This window comes from Zingiber officinale, chromosome 2A (genome assembly GCF_018446385.1).
Source record: "Zingiber officinale cultivar Zhangliang chromosome 2A, Zo_v1.1, whole genome shotgun sequence".
In the NCBI taxonomy this organism is placed as follows: Eukaryota; Viridiplantae; Streptophyta; class Magnoliopsida; order Zingiberales; family Zingiberaceae; genus Zingiber; species Zingiber officinale.
This window is the reverse complement of record NC_055988.1, coordinates 154,801,844-154,811,371: the sequence shown is the minus strand read 5'-3', so window position 1 is coordinate 154,811,371 and position 9,528 is coordinate 154,801,844.

The following is a 9,528-nucleotide window of genomic DNA, read 5'->3' as shown; positions in this document are numbered from 1 at the left end:
AATTGTAATATACTATTCTTGTAATGATTTACTGTTTGTGTAAATTAAATTTATGGTGAATATATAAATTTATTGTAAATTAAATTTATGGTTAATCAATACCTTATTTATACCCCATTTCTAATAAGGTATTGCTCCGTGGCAGTTGGCACGGAACAGTGCACCACTTTTCTTTTCAACCCTATGGAAGGTGAATTTTAAAATTGATCTTATTTTATTTTTTTGATCAGACCCCTGTTAGAATGTTTGAAGTTTATATTAGGGGGAGATAGAATAATGCTTTATGATATGATACTCATATCAGGCCCACGTTGGGCCTGATATGCACTCATATCAGGCCCACGTTGGGCCTGATATCCAAGCATATCAGGCCCAATGGAGGTTGATTTTATATTATTTTTTCCCAACACCTATAGATATTTAAATAATGATTTGCCAACAGATTTGGAGTCCTTACAACTCCAGAATACCACTAGAACTAAAATGGGTCCAATCAGAGGTGTCTAGGTCCATCAATGGGTTTTGACCAAAACCCACTGCTGGCCCTCCCCTACTTGGATTTACATGAAATCAAGTCCCCTGTGAAGGTATTGGTGGGGAGATGGTATATATGGTGTCAAACATAATTTATACACCATGGATTAGAAGGTATGACTTCGTGCCAGTTGGCACGGAACAGTGCACAGCTTTTCTTTTCAACCCTATCGAAGGTGACTTTTAAAATTGATCTTATTTTATTTTTTTGATCAGGCCCCTGTTAGAATGTTTGGAGTTTATATTAGGGGAAGATAGAATAATGCTTTATGATATGATACTCATATCAGGCCCACGTTGGGCCCGATATGCACTCATATCAGGCAAACGTTGGGCCTGATATCCAAGCATATCAGGCCCAACGGAGGCTGATTGATTTTATTTTATTTTTTCCCAGCACCTATAGATATTTAAATAATGATTTGCCAGCAGATTTGGAGTCCTTGCAACTCCATAATACCACTAGAACTGAAATGAGTCCAATCAGAGGTGTCTAGGTCCATCAGTGGGTTTTGAGTCCTTGCACATGTCATACATAATTTAGGCAGGTTAATAGTAGGATGTGCTAACTTTGTGGATGCAGGATCCAACTATTATGGCTTATAGTTATTATGTGTGTGATTGGACCCTTGGACATGTCAAGGGCATTTTATTGTGTGTGTATGATTGTATTATAAAATACAGCAGGAGCTGTATTTAGTTTTATTATGATTTTATTTTTTGATCTAGTTACATGTACATTCCTTTTATGGAATATAAGATCGATGGATGTAAATTTTATTTTATGTTCGATCTAGTTTACATGTACATTCCTTCGAGGAATATAGGATCGAAGAATGTAAAATTCTATTTATGTCGCGGATCGAATCTTGCAAGGCGTGGAACCTTTTGAGGACCAGAGGCGCAGCGGAACAAGAAGCGACAGCTAGACCCGGTGGCGGTGGCCAAAAATGGCAGCAGCTTGGGATGACAACACACGGAGGACAACAATAGATAAAAGCCATAATAGTTGAAAATTAGTTTTTCTATTTATTGCTTTTATATTGTGATGTGTGCATGTTAGTATACATGTTTAGTAGGCTAGCATAGTTAAAATTCCTCATTTATAAATAACTAAGTGGGAGAGGGATTTTAAATAAATTCCACGGTCTCCATTACTGGTTTGTAAGTGATGCAAACAAGCTTGCGCGTTGGCTCTGAGTGCCTTCCTCCATATCGGATGAGCTTGTTTGTGGATCACTAGAACAAACTTCCATTTAGGATGACTATAGGAAATTAATTAAGAGCGTGTGATATTCCCCATCGGAAGGGGCATAATCTTATTAATGGACTTAGTGTCAAGTAATGGTATACACTTAGGCACATCTAATAGTATCCTCCCCATCAGAGTCACTGTTATTATTTGTGTGACCAAAGGATACCAACTATTAATTTTATTTGTCAAAAAGTTAGGTTGATAAGATAATAAAATTAATGGGTTAAAACCCTCCTTTTACAAATGTTGAATTTGTATATGTCCACACTATCGTGGCATACAAAATTCACGGTGTTTTGAGGTGTTGGTCAATTTAAAATAGTATTGTTTGAGGAATCAATATTATTCTAAATTTAGAGTTCTGACCAAAAGTTATTTGTGATTCTTAGGATGACTTTCAACCCACTGTCCATCATACTACAACAGAATAGACTTACTGGTTCTAACTACATAAATTGGAAAAGGAACCTGGACATTGTTCTTACTGCTGAAAGTTATAAATTTGTACTGACTGAGCCTTGTCCTGATGCACCCACTGGTGAATCTACCCAAGAGGAGATTGAATATCATAGGAAATGGGTAAAGGCAGATGAGATGGCGCGGTGTTACATTTTGGCTTCAATGTCAAATGTATTGCAACATCAGCATCAAGATTTACCAACAGCTTATGATATTATGAACAATCTCAAGGAACTCTTTGGTCATCAGGATCGAGCTTTTAGACAAGAAGCCATGAGAAAGATAATGACAGCCACCATGCAAGAGGGTACTCCTGTGAGGGATCATATCCTAAAGATGATGGCTTATCTAAACGAAATACAGATCCTTGGAGGAGAAATTGATGGGGAAACCCAGATCGATATGATTCTCCAAACACTACCTAGAAGTTTTGAGCAATTCCGCTTGAATTACAATATGAACAAAAGGGTATATTCATTGGTGGAACTACTGACAGAACTTCAGGCAGCAGAAGGTTTGTTTCGTCACAATTCTCATATTCACTATGTTGAAAATGGTTCTACTTCTAAACCGAAAGGAAAGAAGAAGAAAAAACAAGTTGGTTCAGCAAAGAAAGTGAATAAATCTCAGAGTACAGGACCTAAAGCTGGAATGAAGAAGCCGAAGGGCAAGTGCTTCATCTGCAAGCAGTCAGGGCATTGGAAGGCGGGTTGTCCTCTTAGGAATCAGAACAACAAAGGTATATCTCATGCTCTAGTTGTTGAAACATATTTAGCGGTGTTATCTACCAGCACCTGGTGTGTAGATACGGGAGCCACTGATCATGTCTGCAATTCCTTGCAGGGGTTCCAGGAAACCTGACGACTAACTGAAGGAGAGATTACCGTCTACATGGGCAATGCTACTAAGGTGGCGGCTGTTGCAGTGGGAGATGTCTACTTATCTTTTAATAGAAATAGAAATTTGGTTTTAAGAAATTGTCTTTATGTACCCAGTTTTAGAAAGAATTTAATTTCAATTTCTAAACTGTTTTTAGATGGATATTCAGTTTCCTTTAGTAACGATGTAGTTATTAAGAGAAATAAAGTGATTATCTGTTCTGGTGCATTAGTTGGCAATTTGTATACTTTAAATCCAATTTCTCCCACAATGCAAAACAAGGAAATTTATAACTCATCTTCTAATTCTAATAAGAGAAAAGAACATTCGGAAATGAACCAAGCATATCTTTGGCATCTAAGGCTTGATCATATTAACTTAAGTAGGATTCAGAGGCTTATAGCCGATGGACTTTTGGGTTCATTAGAGTTGGAAAATTTTCTGACTTGTGAATCTTGCTTGGAAGGTAAAATGACCAAGAGGCCTTTTAAGGCCAAGGGGTATAGAGCCAAAGAAGTGTTAGAATTGGTTCATTCTGATTTGTGTGGTCCTATGTCTGTCCAGGCAAGAGGTGGTTTTGAATATTTTGTCTCTTTTATAGACGATTATTCAAAATACGGATACATTTACCTAATGCGCCGCAAGTCCGAGTGCTTTGATAAGTTCAAAGAGTACAAGGCTGATGTGGAGAAACGACTAGGTAAAAGTATCAAGACACTACGGTCTAATCGTGGTGGCGAATACCTCTTAGGAGAGTTTAGTAATTACTTATCAGAGGTCGGGATTCAATCCCAACTGTCTGCACCTGGTACACCCCAACAGAATGGTGTGGCAGAACGAAGGAATATGACTCTTATGGAAATGGTTAGATCGATGATGAGTTATTCAGAATTACCAAATTCGTTTTGGGGATATGCTCTGGAAATAGCAGTGTATATTCTGAACTTAGTACCTTCTAAATCAGTTTCTACTACTCCCACAGAATTGTGGAATTGGCGAAAGCCCAGTCTAAAACATATTCGAATTTGGGGTAGTCCAGCACATGTGCTGAAACCAGATGCTGATAAGTTAGAATCTCGTATAGAAGTTCGCGTGTTTGTGGGGTATCCCAGAGGAACGAAAGGTGGTTTATTTTATAGTCCTAAAGACCAGAAGGTCATTGTTAGCACCAATGTCCAGTTTTTAGAAGAAGACTATATAATGGATCACAAGCCCAATAACAAAATTGTTTTAGAAGAACTTAGAGAGGACACGTCTACTTCAGTACCAACAGTACAAGATGAAGTACCACAAGAGACTACAACACGTGTCACACATGATACACAACCACAGACAGTACCTCGTCGTAGTGGGAGGGTTGTAAGGCAGCCTGAAAGATTAATGTTTTTGGGAGAATCTTCGGATTTGATCCCGGGTAAACATGAACCTGATCCCCGAACATATGACGAAGCACTCCAAGATATAGATGCAGCATCTTGGCAAAAGGCAATGAATTCTGAAATAGAGTCTATGTACTCTAATAAGGTCTGGGAGCTCGTAGAACCACCTGATGGTGTAAAAGTCATTGGATGCAAGTGGATCTACAAAAGAAAAAGAGGGACAGACGGGAAGGTAGAAACCTTCAAAGCTAGGCTTGTTGCAAAAGGGTACACTCAGAAAGAGGGAATCGATTATGAGGAGACCTTTCCACCGGTAGCCATGCTTAAGTCTATCCGGATACTCTTATCCATTACTGCTCATATGGATTATGAGATTTGGCAAATGGATGTCAAGACAACTTTCCTTAATGGAAGTCTTGAAGAGAACATCCATATGAAGCAACCAGAAGGGTTTATTGAAAAAGGCAAAGAGCATCTAGTGTGCAAGCTCAATCGGTCCATTTATGGACTGAAGCAAGCTTCAAGGTCTTGGAACATCCGGTTCAATGAAGTAATCCAGTCATATGGATTTATTCAGTGTCCGGATGAGTCTTGTGTATACAAGAAGTGTAACGGAAACGTGGTGGTATTTCTTGTACTATACGTAGATGATATTTTGTTAATTGGCAACAATGTCAAGGTATTATCAGATGTAAGAGTATGGTTGTCCAAACAATTTGATATGAAGGACTTAGGAGATTGTGCACACATTCTTGGGATCAAAGTTATAAGGGATCACAAGAAAAGAATGTTGTGTCTGTCCCAAGCTTCATATATAGATACAATCCTTGCTCGTTTTAGCATGCAGGATTCCAAGAAAGGTTTCTTACCTTTTAGGCATGGAGTAGCTCTATCTAAAGAGATGTCTCCGAAGACATCAAAGGAGATATTGGACATGAAAGCAGTTCCTTATGCTTCGGCTGTAGGAAGCCTAATGTATGCAATGCTATGTACGAGACCTGATATCTGTTTTGCCGTGGGCATGGTTAGAAGATATCAAAGTAACCCTGGATAAGGACATTGGACTGCAGTAAAGCATATATTAAAGTACCTGAGAAGGACTAGAGATTATATGCTAGTTTACCAAGCAGACGATTTGCTCTCTGTGCGTTACACGGATTCAGATTTTCAATCAGATAGCGACAACAGTAAGTCTACATCAGGCTATGTGTTTACTTTGGGAGGTGGAGCCATTGCATGGAGGAGTGTTAAGCAGAAATGCGTTTCGGACTCAACCATGGAAGCTGAGTATGTAGCAGCCTCTGAGGCGGCTAAAGAAGCAGTATGACTCAGGAACTTTCTAATGGACTTAGATGTGATTCCTGGTTTGCCCAAAATCATCACAATTTATTGTGATAATAGCGGTACAGTTGCGAACTCGAAGGAACCACGAGCCCATAAGGCAAGTAAACATATAGAGCGCAAGTACCACCTGATACGAGATATCGTGAAGCGAGGAGAAGTTGTCATTGCCAAGATTGCATCAGCAGATAACCTGACAGATCCTTTCACTAAGGCCCTTCCAGCAAAAGCTTTCGATCGACATGTGGAGGGAATGAGAATCAGATGTATGGCAGAAGATATGACAGCTTAGTCGTTAGTATAAGTGGGAGATTGTTAAAGTGTATACTGAAAGCCTAAGCTTTTGTAAATATTTATTTTGAATAAAGAATTACATTTGGTCAAATTGTCTATATTTAGTTGTAGTTGTTCAATTAATTTATATTGTAGATAGCATAGTATGTGGTGCCATATACAGAAGATGATGTTATCAATACCTTATAAATTATAAACAGTAGCTCACGACCAAAATGGAAAGGAACAAACCATTGGAAGGTCGTAGTGTAATTAGGAATTAGTTTATCTTGACTATATAATTACACTAGTACACTTAGAGTGTATTGAGTAGGACCATTTGAGGTTGTTTCTTTTATACTGACTTTATAAAGGAACAAATACCTCAGTTATTATGGAAGTGTGTGCTCTTAATTCTAATATAATAACAAGCACATATATTTGATATTTATTTCTTTAATTTATCAATGGGTGAGATTTAGTTCGATGAATCAATAAGCCCGATAAGTTGGGAAATTATATCACTTATAGTGTGTGTTGTTGATTATAGAAGGAAACTGTGTCCTAGTAATCTAGGTTGATAATGTCCCCAAGATGAGCTCATAAAGATTGTCATGTTAAACCCTGCAGGTGGATTTAGTCCGACATGACGATAAGGTTGAGTGGTACTATTCTTGGATTAAGATATTAATTAAATGAGTTGTTAGTAACTCACTTAATTAGTGGATATTCGACATCTTAAACACAGGGAGACTAACACACTCATAATAAGAAGGAGCCCAAAAATATAATTTGGGATTGGTGCGGTAGTTCAATAATAGTTCTCTAGTGGAATGAATTATTATTGATAAAATTAAGTTGTGTGTTCGGGGCGAACACGGGATGCTTAATTTTATCGGAAGACCAAAACCAATTCCTCCTCTCGGTCCCTATCATAACCTCTTATTTATAGAGTACTATACCCACCTTCATACCCATGATAAGGGGGCCGGCCAAGCTAGCTTGTGGTTCAAGCTAGGGTCAGCCAAGCCTTGGTTAATGGGTGGCCGACCCTAGCTTGAACCCAAGCTTAGGTGGCCGACCCCCATTAAATTTAAAAGAATTTTAATTTTAAAATTTTCTTATGTGGAAGATATAATTTATTGAAGAGAATTAAAATTAAAATATCTCTTCTACAAAAGATTAAGAAAAGAGATTACATCTCTTTCCTTATTTGTAGATAGGAAAGATATTTTATTTTTTCTCTTTGAAAATTATTCACATGTTGAAAAAATAAAATTATAAAAATTTCTTTTTATCAATCATGAAGGGATTTTAAAGGGAAATTTTATTTTTTAAAATTTTCGAAGGCAAATAAGGAATTTTTAATTGTTGATTGAAAATTGTCTTGTTTGATCTCCATGAGGTGGCCGGCCATATACAATTGATTAGGAAATTTTATTTAATTTTTCTTAATTAATTGTTATCAAGGAAAGTTAAGGAAATTTTATTGTAATTAAATTTCCTTATTTACCAAAGCTAAGGAATATAAAAGAGGGGGTTGGGGTGCCTTCATGAGACACAACCTCTATTATTCTCTCTCTCTTTTCCTTGGTGTTGTGGCCGACCATCCTCTCTCCATCTCTTCCTCTTTGTGGTGGCCGAAACCCTCTCTTGCTTGGAGCTCTTGTGGTGGCCGGATACTACTTGGAGAAGAAGAAGAAGAAGGAGAGAAAGCTTTCATCCCTTGGAGTTTGGTTGGTGTTTTTCTTCATCCTTGGTGAAGCTTTTGATTTGGCCAAACCTAGCAAGGAGGAGAAGAAGGTGCTTTGGTGGTCCTCATCTTGGAAGATCGTTGCCCACACCTATAGATATTTAAATAATGATTTGCCAGCAGATTTGGAGTCCTTGCAACTCCAGAATACCATTAGAGCTGAAATGAGTACAATCAGAGGTGTCTAGGTCCATCAGTGGGTTTTGACCAAAACCCACTGATGGCCCTCCCCTACTTGGATTTACATGAAATCAAGTCCCTGTGAAGGTCTAACTGGGAAGATGGTATATCTGGTGTCAAAACATATTTATACCTCATTTCAATGACCGAGAACTGCTGTCCTATCTTATTTTGCAAGGATTACTACAATCCCTTTGTGCGAGTTTTAACACATCTATATTTCACTACATATTTACGTGACTTTGAAATTACGAACCCCTTCCTGTTGAATTGAAATGTATCACATTTTTATTTTACACAATGGAGATATGGTGTGAAGTATTATTTCTGCCTTGCAGGTGATGGTTTACACTTCTCATACCTACCATAACACTGTAACACAAACTAAATACTCTATAAACCTATATAACAGAAACATCACTTTTAACAACTGTTTTTCTTACAAACCTATTTATGTACTTCATACAAAACATATGGCTCAACTCCTCCAATTTACAATTCAGTCAAGAACCAGGGGCTGGCGGCATTCTACAGGTCCTCCGATTATGGCCCAGTTGTTTGCACCTGTTGTATTTGATTTTTACTTTCCCATTATGTTTCGACTCGATCCTTGCCTTCTTTCGCCTACCAGGCTGTACAAGGCTACGGGAACATAGCACTATAATGTTGTTGACTCCCCTAGGCCAAAATTTCTTGCTTCGACATGGGTAAATACGATCCATGTGTGTTGTTTTCCAATTATGTGAATGAAAATAATGCTCACAATATGGGAGTGTATCCATGTTTCGGTGAATTATGACGACATTTGCATGTGAGCAAGGCAATCCTGAAATTTGAAACTCCCCACAGTTACAATAATTTCTCTCCAAATCAACAATGTATGAAGCACCCCATGTCTCTACTTCCATTTCGGATTGAGAGTAGGGGTGGACTTTATATCGTCTAGCTTTCTCCCTCCTTGATTGCATTTCTTTGGTAGCATGAGGTGTCAACGCAACATATCATTTCGACGCTTCCTCCTTACGGTTAAAGAACCATTGAGCTACCTTTCTTCTGGTATTAGCAATTAACCTGTTTATCGGAAGTTCACGCGTCTCCTTGAACAAAGCATTTAAACTCTCTACACAATTGGTGGTTAGCATTGTGTACCTTCTGCCACTAAAGTGTGCATTAGCCCATCTTTTAGGGTCAATGTTCTGAAGCCACTTATGAGCATCTGGATGTTTTTTAAGCATGGACTGCATTTTGAGATCATATTGTAGTGTTGTGTTTGCTCGAGCAGCTGCCCAAAACAACCCTAAACCTGACCTACTGCCAGTATCTGTTACCATATTGCAAGACATATGGTGGCAACAAAAAGCATGATGGGCAGTAGGGTAGACTTTCCTAACTGCTGCTATAATGCCACGATGTCTATCTGATACTATACTCATTGACTCTGGATCAACATTAAAGAATCTCTTCGTATGATCCAG